The sequence below is a fragment of the Lonchura striata genome, chromosome W (assembly GCF_050655825.1).
Source record: "Lonchura striata isolate lonStrDom1 chromosome W, ASM5065582v1, whole genome shotgun sequence".
In the NCBI taxonomy this organism is placed as follows: domain Eukaryota; kingdom Metazoa; phylum Chordata; class Aves; order Passeriformes; family Estrildidae; genus Lonchura; species Lonchura striata.
Genome location: NC_140743.1, coordinates 18,192,425 through 18,213,561, shown reverse-complemented (window position 1 = coordinate 18,213,561; position 21,137 = coordinate 18,192,425).

The window sequence follows — 21,137 nt, the reverse complement described above, 5'->3', positions numbered from 1 at the left end:
AAGGCTCGGCAGGACGTTCGACATAACCTCGGAAGGGAGACCAAGCTTCCTAAGCCTAGTAGGAGCCAGGCGAGAAGACTGGGCCAGAAATTGAGTATAAGGCTCGGCAGGACGTTCGACTTTACCACGGCAGGGAGACCAAGCTTCCTAAGCCTAATAGTAGTCAGGCGAAGGGACTTGGCCAGATTTCGAGCGTAAGGCCTGGCAGGACGTTCGACCTTACCTTGGCAGGGAGACAAAGCTTCCTAAGCCTCGTAGAAGTCAGCGAGGGGACTTAGCCAGAGTTTGAGCAAAAGGCTCGGCAGGACGTTCGACCTTACCTCTGAAGGGTGACCAAGCTTCCTAAGCCTTTTAGTTATCAAGCGAGGGGACTTGGCCAGAGTTCGAGCGTAAGGCTCGGCAAGACGTTCGACCCTTCCTCGGCAGAGAGGCCAAGCTTCCTAAGCCTAGTAGGAGACGGTCGAGAGGACTTGGCGGAGTTCGAGTGTAAGGCTCGGCAGGAAGTTCGACCCTATTTCGGCAGGGAGACCAAGATTCCTAAGCCTCATAGGAGTCAGGCGAGGGGACTTGGCCCGAGTTTGAGTGTAAGGCTCAGCAGGACGTTCGACCTTTCCTCCGCTGGGAACCAAGCTTCCTAATCCTAGTAGGAGTCAGGCGAAGGGACTTGGCCAGAGTTTGAGCAAAAGGCTCGGCAGGACGTTCGACCTTACCTCGACAGGGAGACCAAGCTTCCTAAGCCTAGTAAAAGTCAGGCGCAGGGACTTGGAAAAAGCTCGAGTTTAAGTCTCGGCAGGACGTTCGACCTAACCTCGGCAGGGAGACCAAGGTTCCTAAGCCTTTTAGGAGTCAAGCTAAGGGAATTGGCCAGAGTTCGAGCGTAAGGCTCGGCAGGACGTTCGACCCTACCTCGGCAGGGAGACAAAGCTTCCTAATCCTAGTAGGAGCCAGGCGAGAAGACTGGGCCAGAATTCGAGTGTAAGGCTTGGCAGGACGTTCGACCTTACCTCACCAGGGAAACCAAGCTTTCTAAGCCTAGTAGGCGTCAGGCGAAGGGACTTGGCTCGAATTCGAGTGTAAGTCTCAGTAGGACGTTCGACATTTCCTCGGCTGTGAGAACACGCTTCATAAGCCTACTGGGAGTCAGGCGATGGGATTTGGCCATAGTTCGAGCGTAAGACTCGGTAGGGCGTTCGACCTTACCTCGGAAGCAAGACAAAGCTTCCTAAGCCTCGTAGAAGTCAGGCGAGGGGACTTGGCCAGAGTTTGAGCAAAAGGCTCGGCAGGACGTTCGACCTTACCTCGACAGGGAGACCAAGCTTCCTAGACCTAGTAAAAGTCAGGTGCAGGGACTTGGAAAAAGCTCGAGTTTAAGTCTCGGCAGGACGTTCGACCTAACCTCGGCAGGGAGACCAAGGTTCCTAAGCCTTGTAGGAGTCAGGCGAAGGGAATTGGCCAGAGTTCGAGCGTAAGGCTCGGCAGGACGTTCGACCCTACCTCGGCAGGTAGACAAAGCTTCCTAAGCCTAGTAGGAGCCAGGCGAGAAGACTGGGCCAGAAATCGAATGTAAGGCTCGGCAGGACGTTCGACCCTACTTCGACAGGGAGACCAAGCTTCCTAAGCCTCATAAGAGTCAGGCGAGGGGACTTGGCCCGAGTTCGAGTGTAAGGCTCGGCAGTACGTTCGAACTTACCTCCGCTGGGAACCAAGCTTCCTAATCCGAGTAGGAGTCAGGTGAAAGGACTTGGCCGGAGCTCGAGTGTAAGGCTCGGCAGGACGTTCGACCTTACCTCACCAGGGAGACCAAGCTTTCTAAGCCTAGTAGGCGTCAAGCGAAGGGACTTGGCTCGAATTCGAGTGTAAGTCTCGGCAGGACGTTCGACCTCTCCTCGGCAGGGAGACCAAACTTCCTAAGCCTACTAGGAGTAAGGCGAGGGGACTTGGCCATAGTTCGACCGTAAGACTCGGTAGGGCATTCGACCCTACCTCGGCAGGGAGACAAAGGTTCCTAAGCCTAGTAGGAGCCAGGCGAGAAGACTGGGCCGGAAACCGAGTGTAAGGCTCGGCAGGACGCTCGACTTTACCACGGCAGGGAGACAAAGCTTCCTATGCCTCGTGGGAGCCAGGCGAGAAGACTGGGCCAGAAATCGAGTGTAAGGCTTGGCAGGACGTTCGACCTTACCTCACCAGGGAGACCAAGGTTTCTAAGCCTAGTAGGAGTCCGGCGAAGGGACTTGGCCCAAAATTCGAGTGTAAGGCTCGGCAGGACGTTCGACCTCTCCTCAGCAGGGAGACCACGCTTCCTAAGCTTAGTAGGTGAGTTAGGCGAAGGGGACTTGGCCGGAGTTCGAGTGTAAGGCTCGGCAGGACGTTCGACCCTACCTCGGCAGGGAGACCAAGTTTCCTAAGCCTACTAGGAGTCAGGCGAGGGGACTTGGCCATAGTTCGAGCGTAAGACTCGGTAGGGCGTTCGACCTTACCTCGGAAGCAAGACAAAGCTTCCTAAGCTTCGTAGGAGTCAGGCGAGTGGACTTGGCCGGAGTTCGAGTGTAAGGCTGGGCAAGACGTTTGATCTTACCTCGACAGGGAGACCAAGCTTCCTAAGCCTAGTAAAAGTCAGGCACAGGGACTTTGAAAAAGCTCGAGTTTAAGTCTCGGCAGGACGTTCGACCTAACCTCGGCAGGGAGACCAAGCTTCCTAACCCTAGTAGGAGTCAGGCGACAGGACTTGGCCAGAATTCGAGTGTAAGGCCTGGCAGGACATTCGACCTATCCTCGGCAGGGAGACCAAGCTTCCTAAGCATTATAAGACTCAGGCGAAGGGACTTGGCCAGAGTTCGAGGGTGAGGCTCGTCATGACGTTCGTCTTTACTTTGGCAGGTAGACCAAGATTCCTAAGCCTAGTCGGAGTCAAGCAAAGGTACTGGGACGGACGTCAAATGTATAGCTCGGCAGGACGTTCGACCTTACCTCCGCTGGGAACCAAGCTTCCCAATCCTAGTAGGAGTCAGGTGAAGGAACTTGGCCGGAGCTCGAGTCTAAGGCTCGGCAGGACGTTCGACCCTATTTCGGCAGGGAGACCAAGCTTCCTAAGCCTCATAGGAGTCAGGCGAGGGGACTTGGCCCGAGTTCGAGTGTAAGGCTCAGCAGGACGTTCGACCTTTCCTCCGCTGGGAACCAAGCTTCCTAATCCTAGTAGGAGTCAGGCGAAGGGACTTGGAAAAAATTCGAGTTTAAGGCTCGGCAGGATGTTCGAACTTACCTCGGCAGGGAGACCAAGCTTCCTAAGCCTTTTAGGAGTCAAGCTAAGGGAATTGGCCAGAGTTAGAGCGTAAGGCTCGGCAGGACGTTCGACCCTACCTCGGCAGGGAGACAAAGCTTCCTAAGCCTAGTAGGAGCCAGGCGAGAAGACTGGGCCAGAAATCGAGTGGAAGGCTTGGCAGGACGTTCGACCTTACCTCACCAGGGAAACCAAGCTTTCTAAGCCTAGTAGGCGTCAGGCGAAGGGACTTGGCCCGAATTCGAGTGTAAGTCTCAGTAGGATGTTCGACCTTTCCTCGGCTGTCAGAACAAGCTTCATAAGCCTACTGGGAGTCAGGCGATGGGATTTGGCCATAGTTCGAGCGTAAGACTCGGTAGGGCGTTCGACCTTACCTCGGAAGCAAGACAAAGCTTCCTAAGCCTCGTAGGAGTCAGGCGAGGGGACTTGGCCAGAGTTTGAGCAAAAGGCTCGGCAGGACGTTCGACCTTACCTCGGCAGGGAGACCAAGCTTCCTAAGCCTAGTAGGAGTCAGGCAGAGGGACTTGGCCGGAGTCCGAGTGCAAGGCTCGGCAGGACATTCGACCTAACCTCGGCAGGGAGACCAAGCTTCCTAAGCCTAGTAGTTGTCAGGTGAAGGGACTTGGCCAGAATTCGACTTTAAGGCCTGGCAGCACGTTCGACCTTACCTTGGCAGGGAGACAAAGTTTCCTACGCCTCGTAGAATTCAGGCGAGGGGACTTGGCCAGAGTTTGAGCAAAAGGCTCGGCAGGACGTTCGACCTTACCTCGGCAGGGAGACCAAGCTTCCTAAGCCTAGTAGGAGCCAGGCGAGAAGACTGGGCCAGAAATTGAGTATAAGGCTCGGCAGGACGTTCGACTTTACCACGGCAGGGAGACCAAGCTTCCTAAGCCTAATAGTAGTCAGGCGAAGGGACTTGGCCAGATTTCGAGCGTAAGGCCTGGCAGGACGTTCGACCTTACCTTGGCAGGGAGACAAAGCTTCCTAAGCCTCGTAGAAGTCAGCGAGGGGACTTAGCCAGAGTTTGAGCAAAAGGCTCGGCAGGACGTTCGACCTTACCTCTGAAGGGTGACCAAGCTTCCTAAGCGTAGTAAAAGTCAGGCGAAGGGACTTGGAAAAAATTCGAGTTTAGGGCTCGGCAGGATGTTCGAACTTACCTCGGCAGGGAGACAAAGCTTCCTAAGCCTCGGAGGAGCCAGGCGAGAAGACTGGGCCAGAAATCGAGTGTAAGGCTTGGCAGGACGTTCGACCTTACCTCACCAGGGAGACCAAGGTTTCTAAGCCTAGGAGGCGTCAGGCGAAGGGACTTGGACCGAATTCGAGTGTAAGTCTCGGTAGGACGTTCGACCTTTTCTCGGCTGTGAGAACAAGCTTCATAAGCCTAGAAGGAGTCCGGCGAAGGGACTTGGCCCGAATTCGAGTGTAAGGCTCGGCAGGACGTTCGACCTCTCCTCAGCAGGGAGACCACGCTTCCTAAGCTTAGTAGGTGAGTTAGGCGAAGGGGACTTGGCCGGAGTTCGAGTGTAAGGCTCGGCACGACGTTCGACCTTACCTCGGCAGGGAGACCAAGCTTCCTAAGCCTACTAGGAGTCAGGCGAGGGGACTTGGCCATAGTTCGAGCGTAAGACTCGGTAGGGCGTTCGACCCTACCTCGGAAGCAAGACAAAGCTTCCTAAGCCTCGTAGGAGTCAGGCGAGTGGACTTGGCCCGAGTTCGAGTGTAAGGCTGGGCAAGATGTTTGATCTTGCCTCGACAGGGAGACCAAGCTTCCTAAGCCTAGTAAAAGTCAGGCACAGGGACTTTGAAAAAGCTCGAGTTTAAGTCTCGGCAGGACGTTCGACCTAACCTCGGCAGGGAGACCAAGCTTCCTAAGCCTAGTAGGAGTCAGGCGAAGGGACTTGGCCGGAGTCCGAGTGCAAGGCTCGGCAGGACGTTCGACCTAACCTTGGCAGGGAGACCAAGCTTCCTAAGCCTAGTGGGAGTCAGGCGACAGGACTTGGCCAGAATTCGAGTGTAAGGCCTGGCAGGACATTCGACCTATCCTCGGCAGGGAGACCAAGCTTCCTAAGCCTCATAGGAGTCAGGCGAGGGGACTTGGCCGGAGTTCGAGTGTAAGGCTTGGTAGGACCTTCGTCCTTACCTCGGCAGGGAGACCAAGTTTCTTAAGCCTAGTAGGAGAGTCAGGCGAAGGAACTTGGCCGGGGTTCGAGTGTCAGGCTCGGCAGGACGTTCGACCTTACCTCGGCAGGGAGACCAAGCTTCCTAAGCCTAGTAGGAGAGTCAGGCGAGGGGAATTGGCCGGAGTTCCAGTGTAAGGCTCGGCAGGACGTTCGACCTTACCTCGGCAGGGAGACCAAGCCTCTTAAGCCTACTAGGAGTCACGCGAAGGGACTTGGCCCAAGTTCGAGTGTAAGGCTCGGCAGAACGTTCGACCTTACCTCGGGAGGGAGACTGAGCTTCCTAAGCCTAATAGGAGAATCAGGCGAGGGGACTTGGACTGAGTTCAAATGCATGGCTCGGGAGGATGTTCGGCCTTACCTCGGCAGGGAGACCAAGTTTCCTAAGCCTAGTAGGAGAGTCAGGCAAGTGGACTTGGCCGGAGCTCATGTGTAAGGCTCGGTAGGGCGTTCGACCTTACCTCGGCAGGGAGACCAAGCTTCCTAAGCCAAGTAAGAGTCTGGCGAGGGGACTTGGCCGAAGTTTGAGTGTAAAGCTCGGCAGGACGTTTGACCTTACCTCGGCAGGGAGACCAAGCTTCCTAAACCGAGTAGGAGTCACGCGAAGGGACTTGGCCCGAGTTCGAGTGTAAGGCTTGGCAGAACGTTCAACCTTACCTCGGCAGGGAGACTGAGCTTCCTAAGCCTAGCAGGAGAGTCAGGCGAGGGGACTTGTCCAGGGTCCGAGTGTAAGGCTCGGCAGGACATACGAACTTACCTCGGCAGGGAGACCAAGCTTCCTAAGCCTAGTAGTCACGCGAAGGGACTTGGCCCGAGTTCGAGTGTAAGGCTCGGCAGGACGTTCGGCCTTACCTCGGCAGGGAGACCAAGCTTCCTAAGCCTAGTAGGAGAGTTAGGCGAAGGGACTTGGCCAGAGTTCGAGTGTAAGGCTCGGCAAAACGTTTGACCTTACCTCGGCAGGGAGACCAAGCTTCCTAAGCCTAGTAGGAGTATCAGGCAAAAGAACTTGGCCGGAGCTCATGTGTAAGGCTTGGCCGGACGTTCGACCTTACCTCGGCAGGGAGACCAAGCTTCCTAAGCCTAATAGGATAGTCAGGCGAGGGGACTTGGCCAGAGTTCGAGTGTAAGTATTGGCAAGATGTTTGACCTCAGCTCGGCAAGGATACCAAGCTTCCTAAGCCGTGTAGGAGTCAGGCGAAAGGACTTGGCCGGGTTTCGAATGTAAGGCTCGGCAGGACGTTCGGCCTTACCTCGGCAGGGAGAACAAGCTTCCTATGCCTAGTAGGAGTCACGTGAAGGGACTTGGCCCGAGTTTGAGTGTAAGGCTCGGCAGACTGTTCAATCTTACCTCGGCAGGGAGACCAAACTTCCTAAGCCGAGTAGGAGTCAGGCGAGGTGACTTGGCCGGGGTTCGAGTGTAAGGCTCGGCAGGACGTTTGACCTTACCTCGGCAGGGAGACCAAATTTCTTAAGCCTAGTAGGAGAGTCAGGCGAAGGAACTTGGCCGGGATTCTAGTGTCAGGCTCGGCAGGACGTTCGACCTTACCTCGGCAGGGAGACCAAGCTTCCTAAGCCTAGTAGGAGAGTCAGGCAAGGGGAATTGGCCGGAGCTCATGTTTAAGGCTCGGCAGGTCGTTCGACCTTACCTCGGCAGGGAGACCAAGCTTCCTAAGCCGAGTAGGAGTCACGCGAAGGGACTTGGCCCGAGTTCGAGTGTAAGGCTCGGCAGAACGTTCGACCTTACCTCGGCAGGGAGACCAAGCTTTCTAAGCCTAGCATGAGGGTCAGGCGAGGGGACATGTCCAGGGTCCGAGTGTAAGGCTCGGCAGGACATACGAACTTACCTCGGCAGGGAGACCAAGCTTCCTAAGCCTAGTAGTCACGCGAAGGGACTTGGCCCGAGTTCGAGTGTAAGGCTCGGCAGGACGTTCGGCCTTACCTCGGCAGGGAGACCAAGCTTCCTAAGCCTAGTAGGAGAGTCAGGCGAGGGGACTTCGCCAGAGTTCGAGTGTAAGGCTCGGCAGGACGTTTGACCTTACCTCGGCAGGGAGACCAAATTTCTTAAGCCTAGTAGGAGAGTCAGGCGAAGGAACTTGGCCGGGGTTCTAGTGTCAGGCTCGGCAGGACGTTCGACCTTACCTCGGCAGGGAGACCAAGCTTCCTAAGCCTAGTAGGAGAGTCAGGCAAGGGGAATTGGCCGGAGCTCATGTTTAAGGCTCGGCAGGTCGTTCGACCTTACCTCGGCAGGGAGACCAAGCTTCCTAAGCCGAGTAGGAGTCACGCGAAGGGACTTGGCCCGAGTTCGAGTGTAAGGCTCGGCAGAACGTTCGACCTTACCTCAGCAGGGAGACCAAGCTTTCTAAGCCTAGCAGGAGAGTCAGGCGAGGGGACATGTCCAGGGTCCGAGTGTAAGGCTCGGCAGGACATACGAACTTACCTCGGCAGGGAGACCAAGCTTCCTAAGCCTAGTAGTCACGCGAAGGGACTTGGCCCGAGTTCGAGTGTAAGGCTCGGCAGGACGTTCGGCCTTACCTCGGCAGGGAGACCAAGCTTCCTAAGCCTAGTAGGAGAGTCAGGCGAAGGGACTTGGCCAGAGTTCGAGTGTAAGGCTCGGCAGGACGTTCGACCTTACCTCGGCAGGGAGACCAAGCTTCCTAAGCCTAATAGGATAGTCAGGCGAGGGGACTTGGCCAGAGTTCGAGTGTAAGTATTGGCAAGATGTTTGACCTCAGCTCGGCAGGGATACCAAGCTTCCTAAGCCGTGTAGGAGTCAGGCGAAGGGACTTGGCCGGGTTTCGAGTGTAAGGCTCGGCAGGACGTTCGGCCTTACCTCGGCAGGGAGAACAAGCTTCCTATGCCTAGTAGGAGTCACGTGAAGGGACTTGGCCCGAGTTTGAGTGTAAGGCTCGGCAGACTGTTCAACCTTACCTCGGCGAGGAGACCAAGCTTCCTAAGCCGAGTAGGAGTCAGGCGAGGGGACTTGGCCGGGGTTCGAGTGTAAGGCTCGGCAGGACGTTTGACCTTACCTCGGCAGGGAGACCAAGCTTCCTAAGCCTAGTAGGAGAGTCAGGCGAAGGGACTTGGCCGGAGCTCATGTGTAAGGCTCGGCCAGACGTTCGATCTTACCTCGGCAGGGAGACCAAGCTTCTTAAGCCTACTAGGAGTCACGCGAAGAACTTGGCCCGAGTTCGAGTGTAAGGCTCGGCAGTACGTTCGACCTTACCTCGGCAGGGAGACCAAGCTTCTTAAGCCTACTAGGAGTCACGCGAAGAACTTGGCCCGAGTTCGAGTGTAAGGCTCGGCAGTACGTTCGACCTTACCTCGGCAGGGAGACCAAGCTTCCTAAGCCTAGTAAGAGAGTCAGGCGCGGGGACTTGGTAGGAGTTCGAATGTAAGGCTCGGCAAAATGTTCGACCTTACCTCGGCAGGGAGACAAAGCTTCCTAAGCCTAGTCGGAGAGTCAGGCCAAGGAACTTGACCGGGGTTCGAGTGTAAGGCTCGGCAGGACCTTCGGCCTTACCTCGGCAGGGAGACCAAGTTTCTTAAGCCTAGTAGGAGAGTCAGGCGAAGGAACTTGGCCGGGGTTCGAGTGTCAGGCTCAGCAGGACGTTCGACCTTACCTCGGCAGGGAGACCAAGCTTCCTAAGCCTAGTAGGAGAGTGAGGCAAAAGGACTGGCCAGGAGCACATGTGTAAGGCTCGGCCGGACGTTCGACCTAACCTCGGCAGGGAGACCAAGCCTCATAAGCCTACTAGGAGTCACGCGAAGGGACTTGGCCCAAGTTCGAGTGTAAGGCTCGGCAGAACGTTCGACCTTACCTCGGCAGGGAGACCAAGCTTCCTAAGCCGAGTAGGAGTCACGCGAAGGGACTTGGCCCGAGTTCGAGTGTAAGGCTCGGCAGAACGTTCGACCTTACCTCGGCAGGGAGACCAAGCTTTCTAAGCCTAGCAGGAGAGTCAGGCGAGGGGACATGTCCAGGGTCCGAGTGTAAGGCTCGGCAGGACATACGAACTTACCTCGGCAGGGAGACCTAGCTTCCTAAGCCTAGTAGTCACGCGAAGGGACTTGGCCCGAGTTCGAGTGTAAGGCTCGGCAGGACGTTCGGCCTTACCTCGGCAGGGAGACCAAGCTTCCTAAGCCTAGTAGGAGAGTCAGGCGAAGGGACTTGGCCAGAGTTCGAGTGTAAGGCTCGGCAGGACGTTTGACCTTACCTCGGCAGGGAGACCAAGCTTCCTAAGCCTAGTAGGAGTATCAGGCAAAAGAACTTGGCCGGAGCTCATGTGTAAGGCTCGGCCGGACGTTCGACCTTACCTCGGCAGGGAGACCAAGCTTCCTAAGCCTAATAGGATAGTCAGGCGAGGGGACTTGGCCAGAGTTCGAGTGTAAGTATTGGCAAGATGTTTGACCTCAGCTCGGCAGGGATACCAAGCTTCCTAAGCCGTGTAGGAGTCAGGCGAAGGGACTTGGCCGGGTTTCGAGTGTAAGGCTCGGCAGGACGTTCGGCCTTACCTCGGCAGGGAGAACAAGCTTCCTATGCCTAGTAGGAGTCACGTGAAGGGACTTGGCCCGAGTTTGAGTGTAAGGCTCGGCAGACTGTTCAACCTTACCTCGGCGAGGAGACCAAGCTTCCTAAGCCGAGTAGGAGTCAGGCGAGGGGACTTGGCCGGGGTTCGAGTGTAAGGCTCGGCAGGACGTTTGACCTTACCTCGGCAGGGAGACCAAGCTTCCTAAGCCTAGTAGGAGAGTCAGGCGAAGGGACTTGGCCGGAGCTCATGTGTAAGGCTCGGCCAGACGTTCGATCTTACCTCGGCAGGGAGACCAAGCTTCATAAGCCTACTAGGAGTCACGCGAAGAACTTGGCCCGAGTTCGAGTGTAAGGCTCGGCAGTACGTTCGACCTTACCTCGGCAGGGAGACCAAGCTTCCTAAGCCTAGTAAGAGAGTCAGGCGCGGGGACATGGTAGGAGTTCGAATGTAAGGCTCGGCAAAATGTTCGACCTTACCTCGGCAGGGAGACAAAGCTTCCTAAGCCTAGTCGGAGAGTCAGGCCAAGGAACTTGGCCGGGGTTCAAGTGTAAGGCTCGGCAGGACCTTCGGCCTTACCTCGGCAGGGAGACCAAGTTTCTTAAGCCTAGTAGGAGAGTCAGGCGAAGGAACTTGGCCGGGGTTCGAGTGTCAGGCTCGGCAGGACGTTCGACCTTACCTCGGCAGGGAGACCAAGCTTCCTAAGCCTAGTAGGAGAGTGAGGCAAAAGGACTGGCCAGGAGCACATGTGTAAGGCTCGGCCGGACGTTCGACCTAACCTCGGCAGGGAGACCAAGCCTCTTAAGCCTACTAGGAGTCACGCGAAGGGACTTGGCCCAAGTTCGAGTGTAAGGCTCGGCAGAACGTTTGACCTTACCTCGGCAGGGAGACTGAGCTTCCTAAGCCTAATAGGAGAATCAGGCGAGGGGACTTGGACGGAGTTTAAATGCATGGCTCGGGAGGATGTTCGACCTTACCTCGGCAGCGAGACAAAGCTTCCTAAGCCTAGTAGGAGAGTCAGGCGAGGGGAATTGGCCGGAGTTCCAGTGTAAGGCTCGGCAGGACGTTCGGCCTTACCTCGGCAAGGAGACCAAGCTTCCTAAGCCTAGCAGGAGAGTCAGGCGAAGGAACTTGGCCGGAGCTCATGTGTAAGGCTCGGCAGGACGTTCGACCTTACCTCGGCAGGGAGACCAAGCTTCCTAAGCCGACTAGGAGTCAGGCAAAGGGACTTGGCCGGGGTTCGAGTGTAAGGCTCGGCAGGACGTTCGACCTTACCTCGGCAGGGAGACCAAGCTTCCTAAGCCTAGTAGGAGTCAGGCGAGCGACTTGGCCGGGGTTCGAGTGTAAGGCTCGGCAGGATGTTCGGCCTTACCTCGGCAGGGAGACCAAGCTTCCTAAGCCTAGTAGGAGAGTCAGGCAAGTGGACTTGGCCGGAGCTCATGTGTAAGGCTCGGTAGGGCGTTCGACCTTACCTCGGCAGGGAGACCAAGCTTCCTAAGCCAAGTAAGAGTCTGGCGAGGGGACTTGGCCGAAGTTTGAGTGTAAAGCTCGGCAGGACGTTTGACCTTACCTCGGCAGGGAGACCAAGCTTCCTAAGCCTAATAGGAGTATCAGGCAAAAGAACTTGGCCGGAGCTCATGTGTAAGGCTCGGCCGGACGTTCGACCTTACCTCGGCAGGGAGACCAAGCTTCCTAAGCCTAGTAGTAGTCACGCGAAGGGACTTGGCCCGAGTTCGAGTGTAAGGCTCGGCAGAACATTCGACCTTACCTCGGCAGGGAGACCAAGCTTCCTAAGCCTAATAGGATAGTCAGGCTAGGGGACTTGGCCAGAGTTCCAGTGTAAGTCTTGGCAAGATGTTTGACCTCACCTTGGCAGGGATACCAAGCTTCCTAAGCCTAGTAGGAGTATCAGGCAAAAGAACTTGGCCGGAGCTCATGTGCAAGGCTCTGCCGGACGTTCGACCTTACCTCGGCACGGAGACCAAGCTTCCTAAGCCGAGTAGGAGTCACGCGAAGGGACTTGGCCCGAGTTCGAGTGTAAGGCTTGGCAGAACGTTCGACCTTACCTCGGCAGGGAGACTGAGCTTCCTAAGCCTAGCAGGAGAGTCAGGCGAGGGGACTTGTCCAGGGTCCGAGTGTAAGGCTCGGCAGGACATACGAACTTATCTCAGCAGGGAGACCAAGCTTCCTAAGCCTAGTAGTCACGCGAAGGGACTTGGCCCGAGTTCGAGTGTAAGGTTCGGCAGGACGTTCGGCCTTACCTCGGCAGGGAGACCAAGCTTCCTAAGCCTAGTAGGAGAGTCAGGCGAAGGGACTTGGCCAGAGTTCGAGTGTAAGGCTCGGCAGGACGTTTGACCTTACCTCGGCAGGGAGACCAAGCTTCCTAAGCCTAGAAGGAGTATCAGGCAAAAGAACTTGGCCGGAGCTCATGTGTAAGGCTTGGCCGGACGTTCGACCTTACCTCGGCAGGGAGACCAAGCTTCCTAAGCCTAATAGGATAGTCAGGCGAGGGGACTTGGCCGGAGTTCGAGTGTAAGTATTGGCAAGATGTTTGACCTCAGCTCGGCAAGGATACCAAGCTTCCTAAGCCGTGTAGGAGTCAGGCGAAAGGACTTGGCCGGGTTTCGAGTGTAAGGCTCGGCAGGACGTTCGGCCTTATCTCGGCAGGGAGAACAAGCTTCCTATGCATAGTAGGAGTCACATGAAGGGACTTGGCCCGAGTTTGAGTGTAAGGCTCGGCAGACTTTTCAACCTTACCTCGGCAGGGAGACCAAGCTTCCTAAGCCGAGTAGGAGTCAGGCGAGGGGACTTGGCCGGGGTTCGAGTGTAAGGCTCGGCAGGACGTTTGACCTTACCTCGGCAGGGAGACCAAGCTTCCTAAGCCTAGTCGGAGAGTCAGGCGAAGGAACTTGGCCGGGGTTCGAGTGTCAGGCTCGGCAGGACGTTCGACCTTACCTCGGCAGGGAGACCAAGCTTCCTAAGCCTAATAGGAGTATCAGGCAAAAGAACTTGGCCGGAGCTCATGTGGAAGGCTCGGCCGGACGTTCGACCTTACCTCGGCAGGGAGACCAAGCTTCCTAAGCCTAGTAGTAGTCACGCGAAGGGACTTGGCCCGAGTTCGAGTGTAGGGCTCGGCAGAACATTCGACCTTACCTCGGCAGGGAGACCAAGCTTCCTAAGCCTAATCGGATAGTCAGGCTAGGGGACTTGGCCAGAGTTCGAGTGTAAGTCTTGGCAAGATGTTTGACCTCACCTCGGCAGGGATACCAAGCTTCCTAAGCCTAGTAGGAGTATCAGGCAAAAGAACTTGGCCGGAGCTCATGTGTAAGGCTCGGCCGGACGTTCGACCTTTCCTCAGCACGGAGAACAAGCTTCCTAAGCCGAGTAGGAGTCACGCGAAGGGACTTGGCCCGAGTTCGAGTGTAAGGCTCGGCAGAACGTTCGACCTTACCTCGGCAGGGAGACTGAGCTTCCTAAGCCTAGCAGGAGAGTCAGGCGAGGGGACTTGTCCAGGGTCCGAGTGTAAGGCTCGGCAGGACATACGAACTTACCTCGGCAGGGAGACCAAGCTTCCTAAGCCTAGTAGTCACGCGAAGGGACTTGGCCCGAGTTCGAGTGTAAGGCTCGGCAGGACGTTCGGCCTTACCTCGGCAGGGAGACCAAGCTTCCTAAGCCTAGTAGGAGAGTCAGGCGAAGGGACTTGGCCAGATTTCGAGTGTAAGGCTCGGCAGGACGTTTGACCTTACCTCGGCAGGGAGACCAAGCTTCCTAAGCCTAGAAGGAGTATCAGGCAAAAGAACTTGGCCGGAGCTCATGTGTAAGGCTTGGCCGGACGTTCGACCTTACCTCGGCAGGGAGACCAAGCTTCCTAAGCCTAATAGGATAGTCAGGCGAGGGGACTTGGCCGGAGTTCGAGTGTAAGTATTGGCAAGATATTTGACCTCAGCTCGGCAAGGATACCAAGCTTCCTAAGCCGTGTAGGAGTCAGGCGAAAGGACTTGGCCGGGTTTCGAGTGTAAGGCTCGGCAGGACGTTCGGCCTTACCTCGGCAGGGAGAACAAGCTTCCTATGCATAGTAGGAGTCACATGAAGGGACTTGGCCCGAGTTTGAGTGTAAGGCTCGGCAGACTGTTCAACCTTATCTCGGCAGGGAGACCAAGCTTCCTAAGCCGAGTAGGAGTCAGGCGAGGGGACTTGGCCGGGGTTCGAGTGTAAGGCTCGGCAGGACGTTTGACCTTACCTCGGCAGGGAGACCAAGCTTCCTAAGCCTAGTCGGAGAGTCAGGCGAAGGAACTTGGCCGGGGTTCGAGTGTCAGGCTCGGCAGGACGTTCGACCTTACCTCGGCAGGGAGACCAAGCTTCCTAAGCCTAATAGGAGTATCAGGCAAAAGAACTTGGCCGGAGCTCATGTGGAAGGCTCGGCCGGACGTTCGACCTTACCTCGGCAGGGAGACCAAGCTTCCTAAGCCTAGTAGTAGTCACGCGAAGGGACTTGGCCCGAGTTCGAGTGTAGGGCTCGGCAGAACATTCGACCTTACCTCGGCAGGGAGACCAAGCTTCCTAAGCCTAATCGGATAGTCAGGCTAGGGGAATTGGCCAGAGTTCGAGTGTAAGTCTTGGCAAGATGTTTGACCTCACCTCGGCAGGGATACCAAGCTTCCTAAGCCTAGTAGGAGTATCAGGCAAAAGAACTTGGCCGGAGCTCATGTGTAAGGCTCGGCCGGACGTTCGACCTTTCCTCAGCACGGAGAACAAGCTTCCTAAGCCGAGTAGGAGTCACGCGAAGGGACTTGGCCCGAGTTCGAGTGTAAGGCTCGGCAGAACGTTCGACCTTACCTCGGCAGGGAGACTGAGCTTCCTAAGGCTAGCAGGAGAGTCAGGCGAGGGGACTTGTCCAGGGTCCGAGTGTAAGGCTCGGCAGGACATACGAACTCACCTCGGCAGGGAGACCAAGCTTCCTAAGCCTAGTAGTCACGCGAAGGGACTTGGCCCGAGTTCGAGTGTAAGGCTCGGCAGGACGTTCGGCCTTACCTCGGCAGGGAGACCAAGCTTCCTAAGCCTAGTAGGAGAGTCAGGCGAAGGGACTTGGCCAGAGTTCGAGTGTAAGGCTCGGCAGGACGTTTGACCTTACCTCGGCAGGGAGACCAAGCTTCCTAAGCCTAGTAGGAGTATCAGGCAAAAGAACTTGGCCGGAGCTCATGTGTAAGGCTTGGCCGGACGTTCGACCTTACCTCGGCAGGGAGACCAAGCTTCCTAAGCCTAATAGGATAGTCAGGCGAGGGGACTTGGCCAGAGTTCGAGTGTAAGTATTGGCAAGATGTTTGACCTCAGCTCGGCAGGGATACCAAGCTTCCTAAGCCGTGTAGGAGTCAGGCGAAGGGACTTGGCCGGGTTTCGAGTGTAAGGCTCGGCAGGACGTTCGGCCTTACCTCGGCAGGGAGAACAAGCTTCCTATGCCTAGTAGGAGTCACGTGAAGGGACTTGGCCCGAGTTTGAGTGTAAGGCTCGGCAGACTGTTCAACCTTACCTCGGCGAGGAGACCAAGCTTCCTAAGCCGAGTAGGAGTCAGGCGAGGGGACTTGGCCGGGGTTCGAGTGTAAGGCTCGGCAGGACGTTTGACCTTACCTCGGCAGGGAGACCAAGCTTCCTAAGCCTAGTAGGAGAGTCAGGCGAAGGGACTTGGCCGGAGCTCATGTGTAAGGCTCGGCCAGACGTTCGATCTTACCTCGGCAGGGAGACCAAGCTTCTTAAGCCTACTAGGAGTCACGCGAAGAACTTGGCCCGAGTTCGAGTGTTAGGCTCGGCAGTACGTTCGACCTTACCTCGGCAGGGAGACCAAGCTTCCTAAGCCTAGTAGGAGAGTCAGGCGCGGGGACTTGGTAGGAGTTCGAATGTAAGGCTCGGCAAAATGTTCGACCTTACCTCGGCAGGGAGACAAAGCTTCCTAAGCCTAGTAGGAGACTGAGGCAAAAGGACTGGCCAGGAGCACATGTGTAAGGCTCGGCCGGACGTTCGACCTAACCTCGGCAGGGAGACCAAGCCTCTTAAGCCTACTAGGAGTCACGCGAAGGGACTTGGCCCAAGTTCGAGTGTAAGGCTCGGCAGAACGTTCGACCTTACCTCGGCAGGGAGACTGAGCTTCCTAAGCCTAATAGGAGAATCAGGCGAGGGGACTTGGACGGAGTTCAAATGCATGGCTCAGGAGGATGTTCGACCTTACCTCGGCAGCGAGACAAAGCTTCCTAAGCCTAGTAGGAGAGTCAGGCGAGGGGAATTGGCCGGAGTTCCAGTGTAAGGCTCGGCAGGACGTTCGGCCTTACCTCGGCAAGGAGACCAAGCTTCCTAAGCCTAGCAGGAGAGTCAGGCGAAGGAACTTGGCCGGAGCTCATGTGTAAGGCTCGGCAGGACGTTCGACCTTACCTCGGCAGGGAGACCAAGCTTCCTAAGCCGACTAGGAGTCAGGCAAAGGGACTTGGCCGGGGTTCGAGTGTAAGGCTCGGCAGGACGTTCGACCTTACCTCGGCAGGGAGACCAAGCTTCCTAAGCCTAGTAGGAGAGTCAGGCGAGCGACTTGGCCGGGGTTCGAGTGTAAGGCTCGGCAGGATGTTCGGCCTTACCTCGGCAGGGAGACCAAGCTTCCTAAGCCTAGTAGGAGAGTCAGGCAAGTGGACTTGGCCGGAGCTCATGTGTAAGGCTCGGTAGGGCGTTCGACCTTACCTCGGCAGGGAGACCAAGCTTCCTAAGCCAAGTAAGAGTCTGGCGAGGGGACTTGGCCGAAGTTTGAGTGTAAAGCTCGGCAGGACGTTTGACCTTACCTCGGCAGGGAGACCAAGCTTCCTAAGCCGAGTAGGAGTCACGCGAAGGGACTTGGCCGGGTTTCGAGTGTAAGGCTCGGCAGGACGTTCGGCCTTACCTCGGCAGGGAGAACAAGCTTCCTATGCATAGTAGGAGTCACATGAAGGGACTTGGCCCGAGTTTGAGTGTAAGGCTCGGCAGACTTTTCAACCTTACCTCGGCAGGGAGACCAAGCTTCCTAAGCCGAGTAGGAGTCAGGCGAGGGGACTTGGCCGGGGTTCGAGTGTAAGGCTCGGCAGGACGTTTGACCTTACCTCGGCAGGGAGACCAAGCTTCCTAAGCCTAGTCGGAGAGTCAGGCGAAGGAACTTGGCCGGGGTTCGAGTGTCAGGCTCGGCAGGACGTTCGACCTTACCTCGGCAGGGAGACCAAGCTTCCTAAGCCTAATAGGAGTATCAGGCAAAAGAACTTGGCCGGAGCTCATGTGGAAGGCTCGGCCGGACGTTCGACCTTACCTCGGCAGGGAGACCAAGCTTCCTAAGCCTAGTAGTAGTCACGCGAAGGGACTTGGCCCGAGTTCGAGTGTAGGGCTCGGCAGAACATTCGACCTTACCTCGGCAGGGAGACCAAGCTTCCTAAGCCTAATCGGATAGTCAGGCTAGGGGACTTGGCCAGAGTTCGAGTGTAAGTCTTGGCAAGATGTTTGACCTCACCTCGGCAGGGATACCAAGCTTCCTAAGCCTAGTAGGAGTATCAGGCAAAAGAACTTGGCCGGAGCTCATGTGTAAGGCTCGGCCGGACGTTCGACCTTTCCTCAGCACGGAGAACAAGCTTCCTAAGCCGAGTAGGAGTCACGCGAAGGGACTTGGCCCGAGTTCGAGTGTAAGGCTCGGCAGAACGTTCGACCTTACCTCGGCAGGGAGACTGAGCTTCCTAAGCCTAGCAGGAGAGTCAGGCGAGGGGACTTGTCCAGGGTCCGAGTGTAAGGCTCGGCAGGACATACGAACTTACCTCGGCAGGGAGACCAAGCTTCCTAAGCCTAGTAGTCACGCGAAGGGACTTGGCCCGAGTTCGAGTGTAAGGCTCGGCAGGACGTTCGGCCTTACCTCGGCAGGGAGACCAAGCTTCCTAAGCCTAGTAGGAGAGTCAGGCGAAGGGACTTGGCCAGAGTTCGAGTGTAAGGCTCGGCAGGACGTTTGACCTTACCTCGGCAGGGAGACCAAGCTTCCTAAGCCTAGAAGGAGTATCAGGCAAAAGAACTTGGCCGGAGCTCATGTGTAAGGCTTGGCCGGACGTTCGACCTTACCTCGGCAGGGAGACCAAGCTTCCTAAGCCTAATAGGATAGTCAGGCGAGGGGACTTGGCCGGAGTTCGAGTGTAAGTATTGGCAAGATATTTGACCTCAGCTCGGCAAGGATACCAAGCTTCCTAAGCCGTGTAGGAGTCAGGCGAAAGGACTTGGCCGGGTTTCGAGTGTAAGGCTCGGCAGGACGTTCGGCCTTACCTCGGCAGGGAGAACAAGCTTCCTATGCATAGTAGGAGTCACATGAAGGGACTTGGCCCGAGTTTGAGTGTAAGGCTCGGCAGACTGTTCAACCTTATCTCGGCAGGGAGACCAAGCTTCCTAAGCCGAGTAGGAGTCAGGCGAGGGGACTTGGCCGGGGTTCGAGTGTAAGGCTCGGCAGGACGTTTGACCTTACCTCGGCAGGGAGACCAAGCTTCCTAAGCCTAGTCGGAGAGTCAGGCGAAGGAACTTGGCCGGGGTTCGAGTGTCAGGCTCGGCAGGACGTTCGACCTTACCTCGGCAGGGAGACCAAGCTTCCTAAGCCTAATAGGAGTATCAGGCAAAAGAACTTGGCCGGAGCTCATGTGGAAGGCTCGGCCGGACGTTCGACCTTACCTCGGCAGGGAGACCAAGCTTCCTAAGCCTAGTAGTAGTCACGCGAAGGGACTTGGCCCGAGTTCGAGTGTAGGGCTCGGCAGAACATTCGACCTTACCTCGGCAGGGAGACCAAGCTTCCTAAGCCTAATCGGATAGTCAGGCTAGGGGAATTGGCCAGAGTTCGAGTGTAAGTCTTGGCAAGATGTTTGACCTCACCTCGGCAGGGATACCAAGCTTCCTAAGCCTAGTAGGAGTATCAGGCAAAAGAACTTGGCCGGAGCTCATGTGTAAGGCTCGGCCGGACGTTCGACCTTTCCTCAGCACGGAGAACAAGCTTCCTAAGCCGAGTAGGAGTCACGCGAAGGGACTTGGCCCGAGTTCGAGTGTAAGGCTCGGCAGGACGTTCGGCCTTACCTCGGCAGGGAGACCAAGCTTCCTAAGCCTAGTAGGAGAGTCAGGCGAAGGGACTTGGCCAGAGTTCGAGTGTAAGGCTCGGCAGGACGTTTGACCTTACCTCGGCAGGGAGACCAAGCTTCCTAAGCCTAGTAGGAGTATCAGGCAAAAGAACTTGGCCGGAGCTCATGTGTAAGGCTTGGCCGGACGTTCGACCTTACCTCGGCAGGGAGACCAAGCTTCCTAAGCCTAATAGGATAGTCAGGCGAGGGGACTTGGCCAGAGTTCGAGTGTAAGTATTGGCAAGATGTTTGACCTCAGCTCGGCAGGGATACCAAGCTTCCTAAGCCGTGTAGGAGTCAGGCGAAGGGACTTGGCCGGGTTTCGAGTGTAAGGCTCGGCAGGACGTTCGGCCTTACCTCGGCAGGGAGAACAAGCTTCCTATGCCTAGTAGGAGTCACGTGAAGGGACTTGGCCCGAGTTTGAGTGTAAGGCTCGGCAGACTGTTCAACCTTACCTCGGCGAGGAGACCAAGCTTCCTAAGCCGAGTAGGAGTCAGGCGAGGGGACTTGGCCGGGGTTCGAGTGTAAGGCTCGGCAGGACGTTTGACCTTACCTCGGCAGGGAGACCAAGCTTCCTAAGCCTAGTAGGAGAGTCAGGCGAAGGGACTTGGCCGGAGCTCATGTGTAAGGCTCGGCCAGACGTTCGATCTTACCTCGGCAGGGAGACCAAGCTTCTTAAGCCTACTAGGAGTCACGCGAAGAACTTGGCCCGAGTTCGAGTGTTAGGCTCGGCAGTACGTTCGACCTTACCTCGGCAGGGAGACCAAGCTTCCTAAGCCTAGTAGGAGAGTCAGGCGCGGGGACTTGGTAGGAGTTCGAATGTAAGGCTCGGCAAAATGTTCGACCTTACCTCGGCAGGGAGACAAAGCTTCCTAAGCCTAGTAGGAGACTGAGGCAAAAGGACTGGCCAGGAGCACATGTGTAAGGCTCGGCCGGACGTTCGACCTAACCTCGGCAGGGAGACCAAGCCTCTTAAGCCTACTAGGAGTCACGCGAAGGGACTTGGCCCAAGTTCGAGTGTAAGGCTCGGCAGAACGTTCGACCTTACCTCGGCAGGGAGACTGAGCTTCCTAAGCCTAATAGGAGAATCAGGCGAGGGGACTTGGACGGAGTTCAAATGCATGGCTCAGGAGGATGTTCGACCTTACCTCGGCAGCGAGACAAAGCTTCCTAAGCCTAGTAGGAGAGTCAGGCGAGGGGAATTGGCCGGAGTTCCAGTGTAAGGCTCGGCAGGACGTTCGGCCTTACCTCGGCAAGGAGACCAAGCTTCCTAAGCCTAGCAGGAGAGTCAGGCGAAGGAACTTGGCCGGAGCTCATGTGTAAGGCTCGGCAGGACGTTCGACCTTACCTCGGCAGGGAGACCAAGCTTCCTAAGCCGACTAGGAGTCAGGCAAAGGGACTTGGCCGGGGTTCGAGTGTAAGGCTCGGCAGGACGTTCGACCTTACCTCGGCAGGGAGACCAAGCTTCCTAAGCCTAGTAGGAGAGTCAGGCGAGCGACTTGGCCGGGGTTCGAGTGTAAGGCTCGGCAGGATGTTCGGCCTTACCTCGGCAGGGAGACCAAGCTTCCTAAGCCTAGTAGGAGAGTCAGGCAAGTGGACTTGGCCGGAGCTCATGTGTAAGGCTCGGTAGGGCGTTCGACCTTACCTCGGCAGGGAGACCAAGCTTCCTAAGCCAAGTAAGAGTCTGGCGAGGGGACTTGGCCGAAGTTTGAGTGTAAAGCTCGGCAGGACGTTTGACCTTACCTCGGCAGGGAGACCAAGCTTCCTAAGCCGAGTAGGAGTCACGCGAAGGGACTTGGCCCGAGTTCGAGTATAAGGCTTGGCAGAACGTTCGACCTTACCTCGGCAGGGAGACTGAGCTTCCTAAGCCTAGCAGGAGAGTCAGGCGAGGGGACTTGGCCAGGGTCCGAGTGTAAGGCTCGGCAGGACATACGAACTTACCTCGGCAGGGAGACCAAGCTTCCTAAGCCTAGTAGTCACGCGAAGGGACTTGGCCCGAGTTCGAGTGTAAGGCTCGGCAGGACGTTCG